The sequence below is a fragment of the Pristiophorus japonicus genome, chromosome 9, assembly GCF_044704955.1.
Source record: "Pristiophorus japonicus isolate sPriJap1 chromosome 9, sPriJap1.hap1, whole genome shotgun sequence".
Taxonomy (NCBI): Eukaryota; Metazoa; Chordata; class Chondrichthyes; family Pristiophoridae; genus Pristiophorus; species Pristiophorus japonicus.
In genome coordinates, this window is record NC_091985.1 from 67,977,471 (window position 1) to 68,004,722 (window position 27,252).

Sequence of the window (27,252 nt, forward strand, 5' to 3'; positions counted from 1 at the left end):
ATTATCTGCCGACACCACAGTCAACCTGCAGAAGGCCATCAGCATCAGTCAGACGTTCATGACCTCGACCTGCAGCACCAAGCAAATTATTCATCCTGTAGACTCAAACCCGGCAAGTACTGTACACAGAATGGTGCCTTTCACAGGCAAGACTGTAGAACATGGCTCTGCCCAAGGCAGAGAGCACAGACCTCAGGGTTCCTGAACTCAGAGTCCTCCGAGGGGTGCTAATCGAGTAGCAGAGGAAACCATAGGGCTCATCAGTGTCCAGTACAGGAAAAGTTGCGCACCTACACCAAGGAGCTGATCCCAGTCCTTGGTACTGCGGATGTAAGTGTAATCCATAATGGCGTGGTGCAGAAGTTACCCCTGTGGATTGTTGCAGATGATGGTCCAGCTCTACTCGGATGAAGGTGGATGGGGAAGATCCAGTGGAAATGGGAAGACCTCTTCACTCCAGCAATCGATGTCCTCTGTGCTCAGAGGCAGAGCAAAACCTCACCTTTGCTTGGGCCAGGCACCAGAGAACAGACTAGCGCAGCACCTGAGGCACAGATCGTCCATCACGACTGCGTGACAATGATCCGACAGGAACGACCTAAAAGTACCTTCCCGGCTCCAGTGGCAGGACTCCTGGGGAGGAAGATCAGATTCACAGGCACTCTTCCAGCTTTTGTGGCAGAATCACGGCAGAGAAGGATCAAGGCAGGCGACCTCGAGGACAGAGGCAAGATGGCGTCCCTGCTGCAGGGAGGTGCAACGTGGCTGAAAAGAAAGATGGCCGCGGCCATACCATGAGGTGCAATGCTGAGGCACCAACACGTGGTGTCGAACAAAGGATTTGATTGGGGCAAAGCCAGCAGGATTCTCTTAAAGGAGACCTGCAACCAACTGAACTTAAAGAGACATTGTATGCATGGCAATCAATGTAACAAACCGACTAAGAATGTGAACAAAATGTTGTTGCGAGATGTTGGTACTATTCCTAAAGTAAAGAACAAAATGTTGTTGTGAAATGTCAGTACTATTCCTGATGTAAAGAACAAAATGTTGTTGCGAGATGTTGGGAATAGAGTATCCCCAAAAGTAGCGAATTCGGGAGGGTAAAGGCGCTGATCCTGATGCCCAGCCCCAGGTGTCCCGACATGTTATAGGCCAGCAACCTCAGGAGGGTGAAGGCTCTGATCCTGATACCCTGCCCCAGGTCTATCCCACGCTGCAGGCACCCGATGGCACTATTTGCCACGGACCTGGAAACGAAAACGGCACCAATACACGCAATCGGCCGCCGTTGCCCACCACCCGGGTGGAGACAGTGCAGCCCCCAGACCCTGTCATTACCTCGGTCATGTCCAGGAGCAAAAGGTCAGAACCAATGAGTTCCCCAAACGGGACCTGGAACAGCCAGGTTCCCAACACCATTAGAGAGCAGGCAGAAGATTCTGCAGCCCTCAAAGGAGGACAGGGAAGCCACACACATCTGTGGATCTGCCCACCACTAGGCAATGGCAAAGGCCCTGAGTCCTGGCAAGGTGAGCGAACCAAGCCCACCCCGCTAGCAGGGGGCGCAGCGCCGCTATCAGACAACTAGCACCCCATCCGGTTGGTCTGGAACTAGCGTCCTCGCATTCCTGTACTGCTACCTCAGTACTGACCATGACTAAACCATGAATGCAATCTACCCAATCCTGGCGCACGACCGTAAAATGTAACAAATGTAAGTCACTGAACCAAGGTGTCATGATACAAACTTTGTACTTGCACTATGTCTGATCCTGTATGTTAATGTAATGGGCCTGCTGCATGATCTCGCTGTGGGGGGAGGGAAATGGATGTATGTAGCCATGGACACACACATGGATCAAACCCAGAACCCACTGGAACCTCCACTGCATCATCGAACCATCCAAACTGGTAACCACTACCCAACGTTGTGGCAAAAGGACTTGGGGGTTAACAGAGAGAGAGCCAAGCCAAAGCACAGTCAAGGTGCAAGGGCTATTGGCAAGTCTGGGGAGAGCTAAGCCAGAGCACATTGTGCAAAAGTAATTGGCACAAAGGACTTGGGGGAGAGTGATGTTATATATGCAGACTATAGATATATTCCCTGTGTAGTCACTGTATAGTTGCATAAGTAGGAGGTTTGTTTACCTGATATACTATCAATAAGGTTTACATTGTGTATATACTATGCTGGCACCACTAGAGGGTGCAACTGGTGGAGACCGGGGTTTCTTGCCCTGGTGGCAGAGGCTGTATAAAAGGGTAGCCACCATGCAGCTGACTCAATCTGGAGTTACGAATAAAGGACCAAGGTCACTGCAGTCTGAGTACAACACATTGCCTCGTGGAGTCATTCATAAGTACATTACAGACATAATACATATCATAGACGAATGATGTAATGTTATGCATGCAATCTCTGTGCGATTCTCTGCCATGCTCAGGTCGACAACATAAGAACATAAGAGAAGTCCATCTGGCCATCTATCCCCTTCATTGTCCGCACCCCATAAACCCTCGCTCCCTTATCATTCAGTCTATCTGCGACTGATCCAGCCTCCACAGCTCTCTGGCGCAGTGATTTCCACATAGATGTACTGCCATAGATACCACCATATGATGCATTAATATGTAACGTTTCTCTGTCACATTTATGGGATTAGTGCTGTTCATCCTACCTATGCCAGCGCAGCGCAACAATGCTTCTACTCTAATAATCTCAATTGTGTCGTGCAGCTTTACCAGCTCCAGAGGCTCAACGGGATGACAGACGCTCACATGGACCTGACCCACTACATGTGTCATTCACCACGGGTGGTGAAGAGGAGGAGACCACCGAGCCTGAGGAGGAGGAGGAATACCTGGAGACAGAGGAGGATGTCCCTTGCATCCCTCTGTCTGGGGAACCTGCGGCCATGATGGGGATCCCAACTGAGGAGGTATCGGAACCAAGTGGCATGCAGTTGGCGACACCAAGGCGCACGGAGGCTGGGTCTGCAGCTTGAGCAAAGGCCTACCCTGGACCACCATGTGGAGCGCCTGGCGCGATTGTGCGAGGAATCTGTCGCGATCCAGCACGAGCAGCTCCAGGTGTTTGTGGGGTGCACGCAGGAATTCGCCCGGGTTTCTGCTAGCCAAGCGGAGGCAACGCAGCAGATAATCCTGGAGTTGCGTGAAGGCTCCATCTCCAACCATGCAATGCAACATGCGTTCTTGGCGGTACATGGCACTGCACCCTGAGCTCCCGTCACAACAAGCACCGGCACACAGGCGGGTCAGGCGGATGCACCACCTCCTGACTCGGAAGGCGATCCCCCTGTTTTGCCTTCCCCACCAACAGCCCCCCAACAGGCGATCGTCCCAGCATGTCCCTCACCACAGCAGCAAGTCTTGCCATCGCCCACTGCACGCTGACTTTGCAGCAATATCCGGGGACCAAAATGGGTAGGTGAGGGTGGGTGCAGGATCTGGAGGGAAACGTGCCCTGAGGTAGGGAGGGGGTTGCACTCTTTTTAATATTGTTCCTATTGTTCATGTTTATTGTTGGTGTTGTCGTTTCACTGTTAGGGTGTGGGTGGAGGTTTGGGGGGGGGGGTGGTTGGGGCGGGGGTGAGGGGTGGGAGGGTGTTTTGGTGTTTGTAATTGAAAAATTACGTTCAAAAGTTGCCATTTTATTTCACTTTACATTTGTTGTGCAGTGTCTTCTAATAACGTAAGTTAAAATAGAACATTAGTACAACTGTTGTTAAACAATGTCCAGGCCAGACCTAGTAAGCATGAAACTCACTTATTTATATAAGTATAAGAAAATGTCTAATTGTGAGTGTATCTATCTTTAAAAGGCCCTTAAATAATTCACAAACTATCTAAGCCCCTGTTTAAGAGGCCTCCTGTCTTCCTCCGTTCAAAATGGCATCCGTAGTGCCGAGGTCTGTGAGGAAGGCCAGGCAATAGCAACTATTCTGCAGTGATGTTCTCGGCGAGCGATCAGCCCGGCGATGTGCTGGCGATGTGCCGAGTGTTGGCCTCGGCGATGTGAGCCGAAAGTTGCGCCGGGTGATGTGTCCGCGATAAGCTCGGCGATGTGTCCCAACTTTCCATTTTTGGGCGACATCAGTCCTTTTTTGGGCAATATATGGGCACTAGCACAGTGATGTGAAGTGGAAAGTCGAGCCCAATGTTCTCAGTCTCTAGTCTTTTGAGTTCTTTCTCAACTTTCTCCTTGAGTGCATATGGTACGGGACGTGACTTGCAGTAAACCGATCTAGCATCCTTCTGTACCCTGACACTCGCCTTGAAGCCTTGGAACGGACTGCCTGTTTCGCAGAACACCTTTGGATAATTCTTGATGACATCATCCTTTGATGCAAATCTCATTTCAACACGAAAAATCTCATTCCAATCCAGCTTCAGTGATCCCAACTAATTTCTTCCTAATAAGGCAGGCTTGACTCCTGCCACTACTAATAGAGGCAAGCTCTGAAATTGATCCTTGTAATTCACCGGTACGGTGATACGACCTACCACAGGAATGTTCTTTCTCCAGTAGCCTCGCAGTTCTATCTTGGATTTCTCCAATGGGAAATCACGCAATTTGTCGAGGTTTAGTGACTCCGGTACTACACTCACCGATGCACCAGTGTTGATTTCCATGGACATCTTGAATCCTGCAACATTTATGTAGATGATGATACATTTCGAATCGCTGTTAGTTAACCTCGTGCTCCTGATGATGTGTAGCTCTAAAACCTCCTTGTCCTGTTGTTTTTCTTCCACGCTATTTAGTTTCTGGGGATTTCTACTTATAGCTTTGAAAATTGGTTTACCCTTCAGTCGGCATGCCTTCGCAAGATGCCCAGTTTTCCTGCAGAAGAAATACTCTGCCTTCATATATGGACAACTTTGAGCAATGTGTTGTCCCAGGCACAGATAGCAGGACGTCAATGCTCTGTTACGATTGCCAGTTTCTGAGACTTTGGGGCCCAACTGCCTTTTACTTTTAACCTGCAGGCGATTCACCTCAGTTGTCTGATGACTGGAAATAGCATGAAATTCTCAGGAATATTGGTCAGCCATGTCCATTGACATAACTGTCTGACACGCTAAATCAAAAGTCAAGTTAGGAATTGTTAATAACTTTCTTCTGATCGCATCATTTTTCATCCCACAAACAAAGTGGTCATGCAATGCTCAGTCCTGAAAGTTCCGAAATTACAGTGAATAGATAGCTGTTTTAATGCTACAATGTACTCACTGATAGTTTCTTCGGTTAACGGATCTCGTATTCCGAAACAATAACTTTCAGCAATTTCTAGGGGCTCAGGACTGTAGTGCTGAGAATCTGCTTAACAGTTGTGTCCTTTGGCTTGACAGGCACAGGCACATTTATCAGTGTTTCATACACCTCGGGCCCTGCTTCAGTTAAGAAAATAGCCTGTTGTCTTTCCAGCACCACCTGGTTATGGTTTTCATCATTGGGGACTTCAATGATATTATTTGCGGTAAAAAACATTTCTAGCCACTCCACATATGCTCCAAAACTTTCACGGTTGCATTGAAACTCCCCAAGCACCCTATTATTCCCATAGGCATGGCCATCTGGACTCTGACAGTTCAGACAAGTGTGCTTGTAATTTACCTTGGATTTGTAGCTGTTAATCAAAACTGAGAAGCTCTCAAAGTCTCTCTGTCAGTTGGCTGAATCATCCAACAACAAAAATTGCAGCTTTGTTTTCTGATTATCCCATTCTCATCACCATTTGTTATATCTTCAGTACAACTCACAAACACACACAAGCTGTAAGATGGCTTCTAACATCGGGAACCTAGTCAGGTGACCTGTTCCCTTTTTATTGTTGTAAACAGCACTGGCTGCAGTGCCACAGTAGTCCACCAGATGGAGCTATATATATTACATCATCCTTATTTTCAAATCCCTCCATGGCCTCGCCCCTCCCTATCACTGTAATCTCTTCCAGCCCCACAACACCAGCCAAGATGTCTGCGCTCCTCTAATTCTGCCCTCTTGAGCATTGATGATTATAATCGCTCAATCATTGGTGGCCGTGCCTTCTGTTGCCTAGGTCTCAAGCTCTGGAACTCTCTGCCTAAGCCTCTCCGCCTCCCTACCTCTCTTTCCTCGTTCAAGACACTCCTTAAAACATACCTCTTTGACCAAACTTTTGGTCACCTGCCCTAATTTCTACTTGTGCGACTCAGTGTCATATTTTTAATCTCATAATACTCCTGTGAAGCGCCTTGGGTCTTTTCACTATGTTAAAGGTGTTACATAAATATAAGTTTTTGTTCTGTTTTTTGTAGGCTGGCAAACAGACAGCCAGCACTGCTAAAGGCCTACAACAAGCCAGCAATTTGCAGCACACTATTTCACCAAATGTCGCCAGCACCAGCGCAACTACATCCACCTCAGAGGGTTTAGGTAGTAATCTTCAGGAGGCAGCACTGAAGTGGTGGTGGCAGGGCAAATAATGGAAAGCAAGGGCAAATAATGATGAAGCATGTAACCAGATTCAAGATTATTTTTTTCAACAAATGTTCCGTTAAAGGTTTTTTGCATTTCTTGAATGTTCATACATTAATAATGTTAATATTAATTTTCCTAAATTCTTTGTGAAGAGGAATTGTATTTAAGGATGGGACTGATGAATTTTATGCACCTCTTCAAAAAAAAAAGAAAGGGATTTAGGTAAATGGAGGCTAGTTAGCCTCACGCCAGTAAAGACTGCAATAAGGCATAACATTAGTAGAAAGGTATGGGCTAATCAGCCAATGGGGATTTGTAAAGGGCAGAACATGCTTGATTAATTTAATCACATTCTTTAAGGTAATTAAAGAAGCATTTGAGAATTTGGTTGCAAACAGTAAGGCCCCTGATAAAGGGTAATGTTGCACAGGTAGAGGGCTGGCTGAAGGACAGAAAGCACAGTGTAGGAATAAATGTACCCAAATTAATAGCAACATTCTCAATGGAATGGACAAATAGGCATCATAGACATCCAGGGACAGTGATGCACAGATCATTAAAAGCACAAGTACAGGTAAAAAGGTCATAAAAAGCGCAATTAGGATTCTAGGTTTTATATATTTAAGTTATTGAACGCAAAAGCAATAAGATGGTGCTGAAAATGTACATGAAGCGTGCAACCATTTTAAAAAGGCCATTGAAATGTCGGGAAAGATACAATGTCACTAAGATGATATCAGGAATAAGAGCTTATAATGATGAAAATGTTAAAGAAAATGTTAATCTTGCTGGAGAAGGGAATTAATCTTCTCTGCTCCAACAAATATAGCCCTATTTTTTAAATTTCTAGTCTTTGCATATCGTCTAGTTATGAATCCAATAAAAGTGTTTAAAGGTGTGTAAAACTTTGAAAGTTTATTTCCAACATTCTGTGAATAAGTAATGCAGAGACAAAATGAAGGATTAACATGAGAAACATAAATAGAAGGTTGGAAAAACATATTTCACTCAGAGTTACCAGAATATGGAATGCATTAGTGTAAGTAATTACTGAAGCCAGGTCAATCGTGACATTTAAGGTGAATTAAATAACACTGAAGAAGAAATATATTACAGGGTATAGGGAAAGAGCAGGTAAGTGAGATTAGAGTGGATAGCTCTGATGTGGAGCTGGAATAGCCACAGGCACGATAGGTGGAATGGCTAGCACCTGTTTTGAAATGTCTTTCATTCTGTGATTTTGCATTTGTGCAGCATATTTTTGAAGATCTGGGACTGGAATTTGCAAAGGCTTACCGCCCGATTTCTGTGGGGTATTCGCCATTGTGGATGGGAATCAGGTAAGTGAGTTAGGCCGGCGGTTTCGAGGTACCACTGAGGAGCGGACTACCAGCGTGCACCATCCTGAGATCACCCTGTGTGATATTTGGGTCAGCGGTGACCCGTAGCTGAGTTTTTTTTTAAATGCCAACGAGGATCAGCGGAGCTGAGCGGTAGATGAGTAGCTCTTCAAGGAAAAGGTTAGTGATTGGTTTTTTACCAATTATTTAAAACATCTGTTGTGGTTATTTAGTTTAAAAGGGTCTTGGGAATGATTTTTTGATTTTTTTAGGTGAGTTTTTTGAAAAATTATTTTTATTGTTTTTCTGCTGTTCAGCCCAACCCGCAGCCTCGGGGTAAATTGTTATTGATTTTTTTATTTATCGCCCATTTTGTTTACGAACTGCCCAATGGACCCTAAATTGCACCTTTTCGCCCAGAATGGGGGTGCAAAGCCTATGTTTTTCGCTCGGCGTATTTTTTTATATTTTGGGGGAAGTTTTCACCAGCAAAAATCTTCCCAGTCTCAGCGGTCTTTTGGGCGGCAATCGGGCGCTGGCGGGCACTTCGGAAATTCTAGCCCCTGGAAACTGTGTTTGATATTTAAGCATTCAAATATAACTCTCAGCATAAAATGTGTAATATCTTGGTAACAAAACTGTTACCAAGAAAATTCCACTTTGTGGACAAAATAATTAGAGGAGGTTTCAGGTTTGGTCGTTCTTGACAAACTTTATAAACATCTCAATACTTTGCCTTTGAGTTTTTTTTCTGTGAAGATAGCTTTGAATACTAATAAACAGTATGTACCATGCTTTGATTATTCCATATGTTGGACTTCTGGAGATTCAGGACATAAGTAACTGTTACAAGGGTCTGCTCCAGATATTCTCTTGGGTTCAGTGTCACTGGTCTCTCATGCCCCTACAATTAAGGGGACGAATTTGGTCAAAGCTTCTGCCCGCCCAAGTGCCACCCAAAGTGCCGCCGATGGCCGCCGAGGTACTGGACGGTACTTTCAGTGGGTTTTCATCACTAAAGTTCCTCGAAGGTCGCTGGGCGGCAAATGAGGGACTTACGCCGCTAATCTGGGCGGCAGCCGGCGGGAGCTCTCATTCTCGGCGGCAGAGGCGCTTGCCGCCCAAGTACCGCCGAAGGTGGAGTCTGGCCCAATGAAGGTCAAAGACCTAAAAATAAAAATCATTAACAAAAAATAAAAAAACTATCAGAAGACCTTCAGGGGACCCCATCAAGGTAAGTCGCTGTGGAAAAAAACAAATAAAAAATGTTCACTAACCTTTTTTCCACGATTTTCCTACTGACCGGCAGGGACAGACCAGCCTCCAGCCCGAGGTCCACTTCCGTTCTGCCGTCGACTCCCGCCGACTCCCGCCCGCACCAATCTGGCATCTCGGTGGGCGGGAGTCTACTTACGCCATTCGGCCGTCCGTTGATGTCGGCGGGTGCTTTCCGGCGGCTCTCCCCTCCAGCCCGCTCCAGACCCCATCGAAAGTGACACTGAGCAGATGTTGCAGAGGAACATCGGCGGCAGTGGGCGGTAAGTTGATCAATTTCGGCCCCTAGAACTTTACCATTACCTCCCAATATCTAGTCATATGATAGCACGTCCTGGGGTTATTACATTGAAAGTCCCTTGTTATATGAACTGAATACTATTATCTTGAAGTCAATGGAAAGCAAATTTGGGCGGGGTGTGCAATGGGTGTCCAATCCAGTCTGGCAGGCTTCCACCCTTGCTGAATGTGAAAATCTACCTGATTGAGTGGAGGCCCAGCGGAAGGATCAATGACCTTCATTGTCTCAATCTGTAACAATATGTGAGAAGTATCAATTCACAAACTGGTTTGTCTAGTTTTAATACTCTGGCTGCTGTTAAGAGCTTAACCCCTTATGAGTTAAATTGCATTGAACATCATGACTGTACCATAAAATACATTAAACTCCTTCCATAGCCAAATGGCCAAAAATCCCAAATCTTCTTGGATCAGTCAGGCAGCTTGATAATACAGAACCACAAGTTAAACAAGCAGGCAGGGCTGGACCTATATGCAGTATCTGACAATTCTGCATGTTAAGGCCATTATTGTATTGGAGGTTTATGCTTGTGGTGCTTTCCAATGCCTTATAAGTGATTTTTTTATTTGTTCATGGGATGCGGACGTCACTGGCAAGGCCAGCATTTATTGCCCATCCCTAATTGTCCATGAGAAAGTGGTGGTGAGCCACTTTCTTGAATCGTTGCAGTCCTTGTGGTGAAGGTGCTCCCAGAGTGCTGTTAGGGAGGGAGTTCCAGGATTTTGACCCAGCGATGATGAAGGAATGGCGATATATTTCCAGGTCAGGATGGTGTGTAACTTGGAGGGGAACTTACATGTGATGGTGTTCCCATGTGCCTGCTGCCCTTGTCCTTCTAGGTGGTAGAGGTCGCAGGTTTTGGAGGTGCTGCTGAAGAAGTCATGGCGAGTTGCTGCAGTGAATCTCGTAGACGGTACACACTGCAGCCACGGTGCACCAGTGGTGGAGGGAGTGACTGTTTAAGGTGGTGGATGGGGTGCCAATCAAGCGCATTGCTTTGTGGATGGTGCCAAGCTTCTTGATTGTTGTTGGAGCTGCACTCATCCAGGCAGATGGAGAGTATTCCATCACACTCCTGACTTGTGCCTTGTAGATGGTGGAAAGGCTTTGTGGAGTCAGGAGGTGAGACACTCGGCGCAGAATACCCAACCTCTGACCTGCTCTTGTTGCCATAGTATTTATATCACTGGTCCAGTTCAGTTTCTGGTCAATGATGACCCGCAGAATGTTGAGGTTAGATGATTCAGTGATGGTAATGCCATTGAATGTCAAGGGGAGGTGGTTAGACTCTTGCTTATTGGAGGTAGTCATTGCCTGGCACTTGTGTGGCGTGAATGTTACTTGCCACTTATCAGCCCAAGCGTGAATGTCATCCAGGCCTTGCTGCATGTGGGCATGGACTGCTTCATATTTGAGGAGTTGCGAATGGCACTGAACACTGTGCAGTCAACAGCAAACATCCCCATCTTACGTTATGATGGAGGGAAGGTCATTGATGAAGCAGCTGAAAATGGTTGGGCCTAGGACACTGCCTTGAGAAACTCCTGCAGCAATGTCCTGGGGCTATAATGATTGACCTCCAACCACCACAACCATCTTCCTTTGCGCTAGGTATGACTCCAGCCAGTGAAGAGTTTTCCCCCTGAATCACATTGGCTTCAATTTTATTAGGGCTCTTTGATGCCACACTCAGTCAAATGCTGCCTTGATGTCAAGCGCAGTCACTCTCACCTCACCTCTGGAATTCAGCTCTTATGTCCATGTATGGAACAAGATTATAATGAGGTCTAGAGCCGAGTGGTCCTGGCAGAACTCAAACTGGTGAGCAGGTTATTGCTGAGTAAGTACCGTTTGATAGCATTGTCGATGATACCTTCCATCACTTTGCTGATGTTTGAGAGTAGGCTGATGGGGCGGTAATTGCTTGGTTTGGATTTGTCCTGATTTTTGTGGACAGGACATACCAGGGCAGTTTTCCACATTGTTGGATAGATGCTAGTGTTGTAGCTGTATTGGAACAGCTTGGCTAGAGGCATGGCTAGTTCTGGAACACAAGTCTTTAGCACGACAACCAGGATGTTGTTGGAGCCCATAGCCTTTGCTGTATCCAGTGTGCTCTGCCGTTTCTTGATATCACGTGAAGTGAAACGAATTGGCTGAAGACTGGCTTCTGTGATGGTGTGGACATCAGGAGGAGACCGATATAGATAATCCACATGGCACTTCTGGCTGAAGATGGTTACAAACGCTTCAGTGTCGTCTTTTACACTCGTGCTGGGCTCTGCCATCATTGCGGATGGGGATATTCATGGAGCCTCCTCTTCCCGTTAGTTGTTTAATGGTCCACCACCATTCACGACTGGATGTGGCAGGACTGCAGAGCTTTGATCTGGTCCGTTGATTATGGGATCACACAGCTCTCTCTTTAGCATGCTGCTTCCGTTTTTTAGCATGCATGTAGTCCTATGTTGCAGTTTCCCCAGGTTGGCACCTCATTTTTAGGTATGCCTGGTGCTGCTCCTGGCATGCTGTTCTACACTCCTAATTGAGCCAGGGTTGGTCCCCTGGTTTGATGGTAATGGTAAAGTGTGGGATATGCCGGGTGTTATGTATGCAATAAAGGTTCAAACTGAGTACTGTTTAACTAAGCAAGGTACAACCTTGGCTCTGCTTTATTTAGGCCCAAAGTGCCTGACTCTCAAAATGGCTGGCCTTTTATACCTGAGCAGCACCATCTGTGTGCTGCTCAGTGGCCTCCAACAATGACGCCATCTGGTGGCTACAAACAGAATGTACATATATGACAATATCCCCCTCTGCGATCTTATCACAGTCTTTCACAGGTTGAGATGGTCCAGTGCTTTGCGCTCCTGGGTTGACCGTCTCAGTTCGATTCCAGCCTTGGGTGAGTGTGCGGGGTATGTTGTGGCTGATGACTTGATGACTGACTTGTTGGGAGTGGCAGTGGCCATGTCAGGAGTTGCAAGTCCATTTTTATGGAACAGGTTTGAGATGGAAATTCCGGGTTCACTGATGAACCTTGAGTTCTCTGAAGACTGCTGGTAGGTTGGTTGGTCGTCAATGGTTTCTTCGTCCGGCTGTTCTGGCTCATCTGTGTGGCTCAGCTTTGTCTGAACCTTGTTTTTCCAGCAAGTTTGCCCATTCTTGAGCTTAATAACAAATACTCTGTTGCCCTCCTTGGCCATGACTGTACCAGCAATCCATTTGGGACCCTGACCATAGTTCAACACATATACAGGATCATTAACAGAAATCTCGCGTGACACAGTTGCGCGATCATGGTACTCTTGTTGACTTTGTCTTTTGTATTCAACATGGTTATTTAAATCCGGGCGTACCAGAGATAGCTTGGTCTTAAGACGTCTTTTCATCATGAGTTCAGCAGGCGAGACCCCTGTGAGTATGTAGGGTCTTGTCCTGTAACTCAGCAGTAAGCAGGACAAGCGAATCTGTAGTAACCCTTGGATTACTCTCCTCATGCTTTGCTTGATAATTTGTACTGCACGTTCAGCTTGCCCATTGGATGCAGGCTTGAACGGTGCTGACCTTACATGTTTTATGCCATTAAGTTTCACAAACTCCTGAAACTCCTGACTGGTGAAGCACGACTCAATGTCACTCACCACTATGTCAGACAGACCATGTGTCGCGAAAATGACATTGAGATTCTCTATAGTTGTCGTGGACGTGCTGGATGACATGATTATGCATTCTATCCATTCGAATAAGCGTCCACCATTACTAAAAACATCTTGCCCAGGAAAGACCTGCAAAATCTACATGGATCCTGGACCAAGGTTTGGATGGCCACGACCACAGACTCAGCGGCGATTACGTTGGTGCTTTGCTGAGCTGCATGCAGGTGTTGCATGATGCACGCATGCTTCCAGCTCAGAATCAATTCGTGGCCACCATACATGGTACCTGGCGATGGCCTTCATCATCACTGTACCAGGATGTGTGCTGTGTAACTCACGCACAAACTTCTCTCTCCCTTTCTTGGGCATTACAATGCGACTGCCCCACAATATGCAATCTGCTTGAATAGACAGTTCGTCCTTTCGACGAATGTACAGTTTGGCCTCCTTGCAAATTTGCTTAGGTATAACAGACCAATCCCCTTTGAGGATACAACCCTTTACCACTGATAAAATCCGGGCCTGGCTTGTTGAGCTGTGACAGGGGTTCCTTCACTCTCAAAAGCATCCATGATTAACATTAGATCCGCCGGTTGTGGCGTTTCCATCTCCCATGTGAGTAACGGCAACCGGCTCAAAGCATCGGAACAATTCTCTGTGCCAGGACTGTGGCGAATGATATAATCATCATCATCAACATAGGCGGTTCCTCGAAAGAGGATGACTTGCTTCCACGAGTTCACAGATGTTTCAATGAAGGACCCGATGTTCCAGTCCTAACTCCAATTGAGGGGGTGGAAGATGCCTGTGCGTGAATTTTTTTAACGTGTGGTGACTGTTGCACATCAGCCAACACACGGGCTTGACCGAGCTAGGCCTTTATCCAGTGGCAAGGGTAAAGCAGGATGACTGGAGACCTGCTCTGCTTACTGCACTGAGAGTGTCAGCCTAGAGTTTGTGCTGGAGCCAGACTTGAACCCACAACCTTTTAACCCAAAGGCAAGTGCTATGCACTGAGCCACAGCTGACACCCTTGACATAATCATAGGCTGATAATATCAGCGTCCACCTTTGGATGCGGGATGAAGCATTGGTATTGATACCTTTGCTCTCGGAAAACAATGAAATGAGCGGCTTGTGATCAGTCTCTAATTCGAATCTCAGACCGAACAGGTATTGATGCATCTTTTTAACACTGTATATATGCGCTAAAGCTTCTTTTTCTACCATGCTGTAGGCTCTTTCTGCTTTCGACAAACTTTTGGATGCATACGCGGCAAGTTGAAGTTTCCCCGACCCATTTTGTTGCAACCAATTCCATATGACGATCCATCACAGGCCAAAACTAAACGTTTACATGGGTCATAATGTACCAGCAGCTTGTTTGAGCAAAGCAGATTGGTGGCTTTCTTGAAAGCTCTGTCTTGCAATGCGCCCTACACCCAGTTCTACCTTTTCTCAATAGCATGTGAAGTGGCTCTAGTAAAGTGTTTAATTTAGGTAGGAAGTTACCAAAGTAGTTGAGTAGACCCAGGAACAAATGCAGCTCCGTCACATTCTGCAGCTTGAATGCATTCTTGATGGCCTTGGTTTCCACGTCAGTAGATCTGATGCCATCAGCGCCGATTTTCCTCACGAGGAATTCGACCTCCGGTGTCGTGAAGACGCACTTCGAGCGTTTCAGTCTGAGTCGCACTCTATCCAGATGTAGTAGAACCTCTTCCAGGTTGTTCAGGTGTTCCTAGGAGTCACGACCGGTGATCAGGATGTCATCTTGGAACACGACGGTTCTGGGAACGGACTTCAGGAGACTTTCCACATTCCTCTGGAATATTGCTGCAGCCGAGCAAATTCCGAAAGGGCACCTGGGGTAAATAAACAGTGCTTTGTGCGTGTTAATACACATAAATCTCTTCGACATCTCGACCAACTCCAGTGTCATATAGGCAGATGTCAGGTCCAGTATTGTGAATAACTTCCCTCCGGCTAGCATTGCAAACAAATCATCAGCCTTCGGTAATGGGTACTGATCTTGTTTCGAAACCCTGTTGAGCGTAGCCTTGTAGTCTCCACAGATTCTGACTGTGCCATCATTTTTCAGCACAGGAACAATGGGGCTGGCCCATTCATTAAATTCGACCGGTGATATGATCCCTTCATGCTGGAGTCTGTCCAGTTCAATTTTGACCTTCTCCCTCATCATATACGGCACTGCCCGAGCTTTATGATGGACGGGTCTTGCATCTGAGTCCACGTGGATCTGCACCTTGGCTCCTGTGAAGTTGCTGATATCCGGTTCGAACAGCGAGGGGAACTTGCTCAAAACTTCGGCACATGTATCTTCCTCCAATTACAATGCCTTGATGTCGTTCCAGTCGCATCTGATTTTCTCCAACCAGCTCCTGCCGAGCAGCGTTGGGCCATTGCCTGGAACAATCCACAGCGGTAACTCGTGAACCGCACCATTATACGACACAATAATTTGTGCACTGCCAATCACCTTTATCAGTTCTTTGGTGTACGTGCATAGCTTGGCGTTAACAGGGCTCAGCCTGGGCCTCAGAGTCTTAGTATCCCATAGCTTATGTAACCAGCTGTGGATAACCAAGGAAATAAAGGAGAGTATCAAATTAAAAACCAATGCGTATAAGGTGGCCAAGGTTAGTGGGAAACTAGAAGATTGGGAAAATTTTAAATGACAGCAAAGAATGACTAAGAAAGCAATAAAGAAAGGAAAGACAGATTACGAAAGTAAACTTGCACAAAACATAAAAACAGATAGTAAAAGCTTTTACCGATATATAAAACGGAAAAGAGTGACTAAAGTAAATGTTGGTCCCTTAGAAGATGAAAATGGGGATATAATAATGGGAAATGTGTAAATGGCTGAGACCTTAAACAATCACGGGAATGTGGGAAGGGAGGACCTTGAGACAATCACTATCACTACGGGGGTAGTGCTGGACAGGCTAATGGATCTCAAGGTAGATATGTCCCCTGGTCCTGATGAAATGCATCCCAGGGTATTAAAAGAGATGGCAGAAGTTATAGCAGATGCATTCGTTATAATCTACCAAAATTCTCTGGACTCTGGGGAGGTACCATCGGATTGGAAGGCAGCTAATGTAACACCTCTGTTTAAAAAAGGGAGCAGACAAAAGGCAGGTAACTATAGGCCGGTTAGTTTAACATCTGTAGTGGGGCAAATGCTTGAAGCTATCATTAAGGAAGAAATAGCGGGACATCTAGATAGGAATAGTGCAATCAAGCAGACGCAACATGGATTCATGAAGGGGAAATCATGTTTAACTAATTTACTGGAATTCTTTGAGGATATAATGAGCATGGTGGATAGAGGTGTACCGATGGATGTGGTGTACTTAGATTTCCAAAAGGCATTTGATAAGGTGCCACACAAAAGGTTACTGCAGAAGATAAAGGTGCGAGGAGTGAGAGGAAATGTATTAGCATGGAGCGAGAATTGGCTGGCTAACAGAAAGCAGAGAGTTGGGATAAATGGGTCCTTTTCGGGTTGGAAATCGGTGGTTAGTGGTGTGCCACAGGAATCAGTGCTGGGACCACAACTGTTTACAATATACATAGATGACCTGGAAGAGGGGACAGAGTGTAGTGTAACAAAATTTGCAGATGATACAAAGATTAGTGGGAAAGCGGGTTGTGTAGAGGACACAGAGAGGCTGCAAAGAGATTTAGATAGGTTAAGCGAATGGGCTAAGGTTTGGCAGATGGAATACAATGTCGGAAAATGTGAGGTCATCCACCTTGGAAAAAAAAACAGTAAAAGGGAATATTATTTGAATGGGGAGAAATTACAACATGTTGCAGTGCAGAGGGAATCCCAAAAAGTTAGTTTGCAGGTGCAGCAGGTAATCAGGAAGGCGAATGGAATGTTGGCCTTCATTGCGAGAGGGATGGAGTACAAAAGCAGGGAGGTTCTGCTGCAACTGTACAGGGTATTGGTGAGGCCGCAACTGGAGTACTGCGTGCAGTTTTTGTCACCTTACTTAAGGAAGGATATACTAGCTTTGGAGGGGGTACAGAGATGATTCACTAGGCTGATTCCAAAGGTGAGGGGGTTACCTTATGATGATAGATTGAGTAGACTGGGTCTCTACTCGTTGGAGTTCAGAAGGATGAGGGGTGATCTTATAGAAACCTTTTAAATAATGAAAGGGATAGACAAGATGGAGGCAGAGAGGTTGTTTTCACTGGTCGGGGAGACTAGAACTAGGGTGCACAGCCTCAAAATACGGGGGAGCCAATTTAAAACTGAGTTGAGAAGGAATTTCTTCTCCCAGAGGGTTGTGAATCTGTGGAATTCTCTGCTCAGGGAAGCAGTTGAAGCTATCTCATTGAATGTATTCAAATCACAGATAGATAGATTTTTAACCAAGGGAATTAAGGGTTATGGGAGCGGGCGGGTAAGTGGAGCTGAGTCCACAACCAGATCAGCCATGATCTTGTTGAGTGGCGGAGCAGGCTCGAGGGGCTAGATGGCCTACTCCTGTTCCTAATTCTTATGTTCTATGTTCTTATTAAATGCCCTCTCATTCATGATCGATTGACTCGCCCCGCCGTGTCCAGTTCCATCGATACCGGTATCCCGTTAAACTTCACATTAATCAAAATTGGTTTACTCTTGGTTATGAAGGAGTACAGTCCATACACTTCCTCCTCTGGCATCTCGGATTGCGTATCCGGATCAGTGCAAGTCTGACTCTCATCCTCCACGTGGTGTGTCGTAGCTCGCTTCCTCAGCTGTGGACACTTGCACTGGAGATGCCCCACTCTCAGATTGCCTTTGCAACTATATTGCTTAAATCGGTGCTGCTGGTGCCGATGATTTCCCCTGCAACGCCAACACGGAGAAGTCGGATACATTCCCACCGGCGGCCTTTGGGCAGCCACAGGTTTCGCGAACGCAGCTGGATAGGCCCTGCCATGTGCCGCTCTGCCGAACACCGAATCAATCGCATTTACAGTACTTGCCAAGGTTCGGTTCTTCACCGATATTTGCTTTAGACTCCTGTCCGTCATAGAAACATAGAAACATAGAAAATAGGTGCAGGAGTAGGCCATTCGGCCCTTCAAGCCTGCACCACCATTCAATGAGTTCATGGCTGAACATGCAACTTCAGTACCCCATTCCTGCTTTCTCGCCATACCCCTTGATCCCCCTAGTAGTAAGGACTTCATCTAACTCCTTTTTGAATATATTTAGTGAATTGGCCTCAACAACTTTCTGTGGTAGAGAATTCCACAGGTTCACCACTCTCTGGGTGAAGAAGTTTCTCTTCATCTCGGTCCTAAATGGCTTCCCCCTTATCCTTAGACTGTGACCCCTGGTTCTGGACTTCCCCAACATTGGGAACATTCTTCCTGCATCTAACCTGTCTAAACCCGTCAGAATTTTAAACGTTTCTATGAGATCCCCTCTCATTCTTCTGAACTCCAGTAAATACAAGCCCAGTTGATTCAATCTTTCTTGATATGTCAGTCCTGTCATCCCGGGAATCAGTCTGGTGAACCTTCGCTGCACTTCCTCAATAGCAAGAATGTCCTTCCTCAAGTTAGGAGACCAAAACTGTACACAATACTCCAGGTGTGGCCTCACCAAGGCGCTGTACAACTGTAGTAACACCTCCCTGTCCCTGTACTCAAATCCCCTTGCTATGAAGGCCAACATGCCATTTGCTTTCTTAACCGCCTGCTGTACCTGCATGCCAACCTTCAATGACTGATGGTCTCGTTGTACCTCCCCTTTTCCTAATCTGTCACCATTCAGATAATAGTCTGTCTCTCTGTTTTTACCACCAAAGTAGATAACCTCACATTTATCCACATTATACTTCATCTGCCATGCATTTGCCCACTCACCTAACCTATCCAAATCACTCTGCAGTCTCATAGCATCCTCCTCGCAGCTCACACTGCCACCCAACTTAGTGTCATCCGCAAATTTGGAAATACTACATTTAATCCCCTCATCTAAATCATTAATGTACAATGTAAACAGCTGGGGCCCCAGCACAGAACCTTGCGGTACCCCATTAGTCACTGCCTGCCATTCTGAAAAGTACCCATTTACTCCTACTCTTTGCTTCCTGTCTGACAACCAGTTCTCAATCCACGTCAGCACACTACCCCCAATCCCATGTGCTTTAACTTTGCACATTAATCTCTTGTGTGGGACCTTGTCGAAAGCCTTCTGAAAGTCCAAATGCACCACATCAACTGGTTCTCCCTTGTCCACTCTACTGAAAACATCCTCAAAAAATTCCAGAAGATTTGTCAAGCATGATTTCCCTTTCACAAATCCATGCTGACTTGGACCTATCATGTCACCTCTTTCCAAATGCACTGCTATGATATCCTTAATAATTGATTCCATCATTTTACCCACTACCGATGCCAGGCTGACCAGCCTACAATTCCCTGTTTTCTCGCTCCCTCCTTTTTTAAAAAGTGGGGTTACATTGGCTACCCTCCACTCGATAGGAACTGATCCAGAGTCTATGGAATGTTGGAAAATAACTGTCAATGCATCCGCTATTTCCAAGGCTACCCTCTTTAAGTACTCTGGGATGCAGACCATCAGGCCCTGGGGACTTATCGGCCTTCAGTCCAATCAATTTCCCCAACACAATTTCCTGACTAATAAGGATTTCTCTCAGTTCCTCCTTCTTACTAGACCCTCTGACCCCTTTTATATCCGGAAGGTTGTTCGTGTCCTCCTTAGTGAATACCGAACCAAAGTACTTGTTCAATTGGTCTGCCATTTCTTTGTTCCCCGTTATGACTTTCCCTGATTCTGACTACAGGGGACCTACGTTTGTCTTTACTAACCTTTTTCTCTTTACATATCTATAAAAGCTTTTGCAATCCATCTTAATGCTCACTGCAACCTGCTTCTCGTACTCTATTTTCCCTGCCCTAATCAAACCCTTTGTCCTCCTCTGCTGAGTTCTAAATTTCTCCCAGTCCCCGGGTTCGCTGCTATTTCTGGCCAATTTGTATGCCACTTCCTTGGCTTTAATACTATCACTGATTTCCCTTGATAGCCACGGTTGAGCTACCTTCCCTTTTTTATTTTTACGCCAGACAGGAATGTACAATTGTTGTAGTTCATCCATGTGGTCTCTAAATGTCTGCCATTGCCCATCCACTGTCAACCCGTTAAGTATCATTCCCCAATCTATCCTAGCCAATTCACGCCTCATACCTTCAAAGTTACCCTTCTTTAAGTTCTGGACCATGGTCTCTGAATTAACTGTTTCATTCTCCATCCTAATGTAGAATTCCACCATATTATGGTCACTCATCTCCAAGGGGCCTCGCACAACGAGATTGCTAATTAATTCTCTCTCATTACACAACACCCAGTCTAGGATGGCCTCCCCCCTACTTGGTTCCTCGACATATTGGTCTAGAAAACCATCCTTTATGCACTCCAAGAAATCCTCCTCCACCATATTGCTTCCAGTTTGGTTAGCCCAATCTACATGCATATTAAAGTCACCCATGATAACTGCTGCACCTTCATTGCATGCACCCCTAATTTCCTGTTTGATGCTCTCCCCAACATCACTAATACTGTTTGGAGGTCTGTACACAACTCCCACTAACGTTTTTTGCCCTTTGGTGTTCTGCAGCTCTAACCATATAGATTCCACATCATCCAAGCTAATGTCCTTCCTAACTGTTGCATTAATCTCCTCTTTAACCAGCAATGCTACCCCACCTCCTTTTCCTTTTATTCTATCCTTCCTGAATGTTGAATGCCCTTGGATGTTGAGTTCCCAGCCCTGATCATCCTGGAGCCAAGTCTCTGTAATCCCAATCACATCATATCTGTTAACATCTATTTGCACAGTTAATTCATCCACCTTATTACGGATACTCCTTGCATTAAGACACAAAGCCTTCAGGCTTGTTTTTTTAACACCCTTTGTCCTTTTAGAATTATGATGTCGTGTGGCCATTTTTGTTTCTTGCCTTTGTTTACTCGGCCTTCCACTATTGCTTTTTACCTTTCTACCATCTGTTTCTGACTCCATATTACTTTGCCCTGTCTTGCTGCATAGGTTCCCATCCCCCTGCCCTATCAGTTTAAACACTCCCGAACTGCATTAGCAAATGTTACCCCCACGACATCAGTTCCAGTCCTGCCCAAGTGCAGACTGTCCCTTTTGTACAGGTCCCACTTCCCCCAGAACTGGTTCCAATGTCCCAGGAATTTGAATCCCTCTCTCTTGCACCATCATACATGATTGAATGTTCTGGATGGCCCTTTTTAAATCCAACTCCTCCACCACCAGAAGTTTGCGCAGGATCACCTCGTGGTTGATACCGACAAGTCCTGCAGCATGTCTGCCAACACCGTCCCGAATTTGCACGGTCCCGCTAGACGCCTCAGGTCAGCAACGAATTCCACTGCGCTTAGGCCCTCCGGTCAAATGTGTGTATAAAACCTATCTCTCGAGATGATGATGCTGTCATCTGGCTTGAGGTGCTCCCGTACCAACATACACAACTCCTTGTACATTTTCTCTGTTGGATCAGTAGGCATGAGTAGATTCTTTATCAGACCGTAGATCTTTGAACCGCACACAGTGAGGAACACGGCCCGGCGTCGATCTGCATCGTCAACCCCCTTCATTTTGTTGGCCACAAAGTACTGGTTCAAACGGCTCACAAAGTCTGCCCAATCTTCTCCCTCCACGAATCACACTAAAAATCCAATCGTGCTCATTTTGCGTCAAAGGTTCTTGTATTCTCGTCGCCAAATGTTATGTATGCAATAAAGGTCAAACTGAGCACTGTTTAACTAAGCAAGGTACAACCTGGCTCTGCTTTATTTAGGCCCAAAATGCCTGACTCTCAAAATGGCTGGCCTTTTATACTTGCTAGCACCATGTGCGTGCTGCTCAGTGGCCTCCAACAATGACGCCATCTGGTGGCTACAAACAGAATATACATACATGACACTGGGCCGTGAGGTTACAGATTGTGGGAATACAATTCTTCTGCTGCTGATGGCCCACAGTGCCTCATGGCTGCCCAGTTTTGAGCTGCTTGATCTGTTCTGAATCTATCCCATTTAGCATGGTGGTAATGCAACACGATGGCAGTGTCCTCAGTGTGAAGATGGGACTTTGTCTCCACAATGATTGTGCGGTGGTCGCTGCTACCAATGCTGTCATGGACCGATGCATCTGTGACAGGTAGATTGGTGAGGACAAGGTCAAGTAGGCTTTTCCTTCATGTTGCCTCTTCCGGGAGATCACATGGCTCCGGTTGGGGTGTAGTGTAGAATGTTTCAGTGTAAGGGGTGTCACAGTTGTGCGAGGTGGACTGTTTGGTCTGGGTGCTCTTTGCCTTTCTGTCATTGTTCATAGGTTTATATGTAACCTTTAGGGCTGCTGACCAAGGGCCGTGCGGCTCTTTATCAGCCGGTGTGGACATGATGGGCTGAAATGGCTTTCTTCTGCTCTGTAAATTTCTATGTTTCTATGTTGGTTCTCTCACCACCTGCCGCAGGCCCAGTCTGGCAGCTATATCCTTCAGGACTCGGCCAGCTTGGTCAGTAGTGGTGCTACCGAGCCACTCTTGGTGATGGACATTGAGGTCCCCCACCCAGAGTACATTCTGTGCTCTTGCTACTCTCAGTGCTTCTTTCAACTAGTGTTCAACATGGAGGAGTACTAATTCATCAGCTGAGAGAGGGCGGTAGGTGGTAATCAGCAGGAGATATCCTTGCGCATGCTTGACCTGAAGCCAGGAGACTTTATGGGGTCCAGAGTCAATGTTGAGGGCTCCCAGGACCACTCCCTCCTGACTGTGTACTACTGTGCTGCCATCTCTAGTGGGTCTGTCCTACTGGCGGGACAGGACATACCATGGGACGGTGATGGAGGATTTTGGGACATTGGCTGAAAGATATGATTTTCTGAGTATGACTATGTCAGGCTATTGCTTGACTAGTCTGAGGGACAGCTCTCCCAATTGTTGTCACAAGTCCCCAGATGTTCGTGAGGAGGACTTTGCAGCATCAACTGGAGTGGGAGTCCCATTGTCATGTCCAAAGCTGGTGCCAAGGTTGATGCCGGGTTGTCCGTTCAGTTTTATTCTTACTATTGTCATTTGTAGCGTTATTTTTACAACTGACTGGCTTTTCTGAGGGCAGTTAAGCATCAACCACATATCCAAGGATAGTTAAGAGTCAACCAGATTGCACATATAGACCAGACCAGGTAAGAGCGGCAGATTTGCTTCCCTAAAGGACATTAGTGAACCAGATGGTTTTCTACGACAATCCTATAGTTTCATGGCCATTATTAATGATACTAGCTTTATATTCCAGATTTATTCAATTTACTGAATTTAAATTCCCCAGCTGCCGAGGATCATTAGTCCAGGTCTCTGGCTTACTAATCCAGTAACGTAACCACTATGCTACCGTTCCCAAGACTACAATAAAGAAATGTAATCATTCCCCTAATCCAAAACACAAGTAAGTGCAGCTTACATTTATTTTCCACGAATCACAACAATAACATGGAGTCAATTGTGAATCTTTTCAAGGAACTGATTTTGAAATGTTCAATTGCATGCATGTGGCTCTTTGATCACTTGCCCACCATGAAACCTAGCAAAAGCATTTCTGTTCCATGACAATGCAGACAGTCTGTGAAGCCAAGACTACAATCACCATTGTGGTTGCCAAACTTCCCAAGGTCCTTTTGTGACTCAGAGATTCTGGCCAACTCTGGAGTGACTGAAAAAATCTGAATTATAACAAATTATGGACAAGATTGGTACAGGAGGTTGTACATTTCATACGATTTCACTTAATTTTCAAGAGGATGCGTTCCTACGCATTAGGCAATTAACATGATTGCTGTGTCCTGTACTTTTATGGGGGAAATTAATGGAGCCTTAAGCTATGGCAACTAATCTGGAATTAGCCGCACACAAACTTCCATAGAGAAAAATCAGACTACTACACGCTGCTTTACTTGCAGTTAGAAAGAATTTAATATTTTAAAGGTATTGATAAGTCTGGTGGTTCACGACAACAGAAATTATAGACTACATTTAAAACATGTGCGTCTGTAGATGTGGTAACCCCTGTGAACACAAGGTGATGAATGATTCTTGGATATTAAAGGCTGTCATCGAATCATAGAATGGTACAGCACAGAAGGAGACCAGTCAGCATATTATGCCTGTGCTGGCTCTTTGGTAGAGCTAATGGGCTAGACTTTCCACTATGATTGCTAACGCCTAGAAATGGGCGATATTTCCAGCCTTAGTGCTTTTTTAATTTTTCAGGATCGCTGGAATATCGCCCATTTTAAAAACCGCAAGTTTCACCTTTTTAATTTGGGTGATAGCCTTAGTGATGTGAAATGGGCCTTAGCGATGTATTCAGTCGTGCAAGGCTGGCATCCATAGCAACGACCGTTCAATGCATGCGCGTTTTTTTTTTAACAAAGAACTTTTCCCGTGATTCGGGAGTTCAGGGGTCATCTGCGCATGCTCAAAAGACTGAAAGGGAGGGAGAGAGAGAAGGAGAGAGAAGGAAGCTGTCTGTTAAGGTAGTAAATGTCCAGCGATAGCAGCACGCAGCAGGAGGAGCTGTCAGGGAGAAGGAGGGTGAAAGCCTTCTCTGATGAGGCCAATGAGGCCCTCGTTAATGAGGTTGAGAATAGGTGGGGACAATTAACCTGGGGTGGGCGTGGGAAACCTCCCCTCCAGACAAAAATATGGGGCGATATCACCACCGTAGTATCATCAGTGGCCCATGATTGTCGTGAGGCAGATCAGTGCCGCAAGAGGTGGAACAGCCTGGTTGCTTTAGCAAGAGTAAATATTAAATGATTACATTTTAAATTGTAATGATGCACTGACTCATTAACTAGAATGTAAATCTGCCAGATTGTAATTAAGCTGGGTAATCTTAGGTAGCTTCCCTGTTAAGATTTGGACTGGGGTTGGAACCTGCGCCATTTAATTCTAATTTTGCTGAGATGCCTTACATTTAATCAACAGTATTAATTATTATTATTTAACGGAATGACTGGAAACAGACAGACGGCAAACATTCGGCATTTCTACCACTTTAGTTTAGAAGGAGAATTTATGTGTGCTGTGAGCAAGTCTTTAACTTGGGCACCATCTGCTTTTTGGTTACGGTGATGGATGGGGCACGACTGAGCACTGAGGGGTCCGGTCACCTTTACCCAGACTGTGTCAGTCTCTCCGGCTGCTGTCATTCACACAGTGACCCAGCCTAGACTGGGGGAGAGCTGCACTGGCTCATTGTCTGCCCTGGGACACTTTGGGACATTAGTTCCGGCCACATGGAGGTCTCCGAGCACAGCCCATGGACACGGTGCCCCCTCCCGTTACACTCCTGTCATTGCTGAGCTCACCAGCGGTCCTGATTCCCCCCTCTGGGGGACTTCCATTGATTCAAATAAACCGCCTACCTCCCCTCAGGCACTGAATGGCACGGCCCATGGATGGGGTCTTTCATGGAGATTGTACGCGAGTTGTTTGGTGTCAAGCATTAGTTCATAAACACAATCTTATTAATTATTTTCTCTGCACGTAGATGTTATAACCATGCATCCATTGTGGATACAAACCGTATTAGCATATAACGTTAAAGTTATGGATGAATAGAATGTGGGGTGACTAATTGTGGATTACAATATCTGTTGTGTTTCCGTAATAGTACCTAGTCAATTAGTTTATACTATGCTCTTGTCACGTTTGCAGTGGAAGATATCTAAGAATCATGCTGAGCAGAGGCGCACCGGAGGAGACCCTGCTGAGCTCCACCCTCTCTCCGACCTAGAAGAATGTGCCACAGCACCAGTGGGCACCCACAATCGTTCTGCCACCCGTGATGTGCAGATCCCGTTGTTGCGCCACATGAGTAATGTGTAAAGCAGTGGTAAACCAGTGGTAATTTAAAGTAATTTAATGACATTTCATTATAATATATGAATGATGTAATGTTATGCATGCAGCTTCTGTCCTCTCATGTTAATCATATGTAATGTCTCTCATTCACATTTATTGCAGTAGTGTTGCTCCTCGTACATATGCCAGCGAAGCGCAAGCATTTTCGTGTCTCCCCTTCTCTTCTAATAACCTCAATTATATTTTGCAGCTCCCCAGGTGCAAAGGGAGACTCCTGCACCAACACCTTTACCACTGCAGATCGTCATCACCACGGGTGACAAACACGAAACTGAGCCAGAGTTGTCATCTGTGGTACTTGTGGCCACGTCATCCTCAACGGATGAAGTAGCGGGGCCAAGCGGCTGGCAGCAGGCATCCAGTGCCCACGCCGAACCCGCGGAGGTTGCGTCAGCGAGGTAGGCACAGCTGCGATGGGCAGATGCAAATGAGGACATGGTCTCACTGTCAAGGGTGAGCGTGGACATAAGTTGAGAGCTCCTCCAGGCGATTGGTGGGTTGACCGGCAACATTACCACACTGTCTGCGCGAATAATGGAGGGTATGAAGCGGATAGTTGTGGCAATGGGGAGAATGAACGACTCTGTCGATGTCTTGCGGCACGTGATAGTTTCGGGATACAGCACTGCACCCCAAGGTGCCATACCACCAGCCACCACGACAGATGCGAGACAGGAGGAAGAACTTCCTTTTGACTTGGAAAACGTTTCTTCGCAAACATCTTCTCCTCCAGCCACTGAGGTCATTCGGCTGACATCACCCACCCCCCCCCCCACCCCCACACCCCCACACCCACAGCAGCAGGCCTTGAGGTGCTCTGCTGCAAGACGTCTTGGTCCCATTACTCGGGGAGCACGTGGGGGGTTATGACAAGAGGCAGTCAAGGTACAGGCTGTATATTGTTGTTATTTTTTTTAAATTGTTGAATGTTCACTGTTTGGGATGGTGGGAGGGTGTTGTTATATTGTTCTGTTAAAAATGTTGTTGACTGTTGGGGATTGGAGGAGGGGTGTTATATATGTTTGTTAAAAAATTTTTTTAATTAAGTGTTCAATTATTAAACATTTTTATTTAAGTTTACAATTGTTGTGAAATCTCTTCTAATAACATAAGGTAAAACATCAATACAATGGTTGGAAACAATAGCCATGGCCAGGCCAGGCAAGGATGAAACGT

General features: G+C 46.0%; 1 long non-coding RNA gene across 1 annotated transcript; it reads left to right on the forward strand.

Annotated features, from left to right (window-relative positions):
* The first annotated feature begins 7,764 nt into the window (after positions 1-7,764).
* LOC139272628 (uncharacterized) lies at positions 7,765-25,945 on the forward strand. Its single transcript, XR_011594917.1, has 3 exons — positions 7,765-7,827; positions 9,137-9,365; positions 25,870-25,945. It is a non-coding gene; the product is annotated as an uncharacterized lncRNA (long non-coding RNA).
* Positions 25,946-27,252: the final 1,307 nt, after the last annotated feature.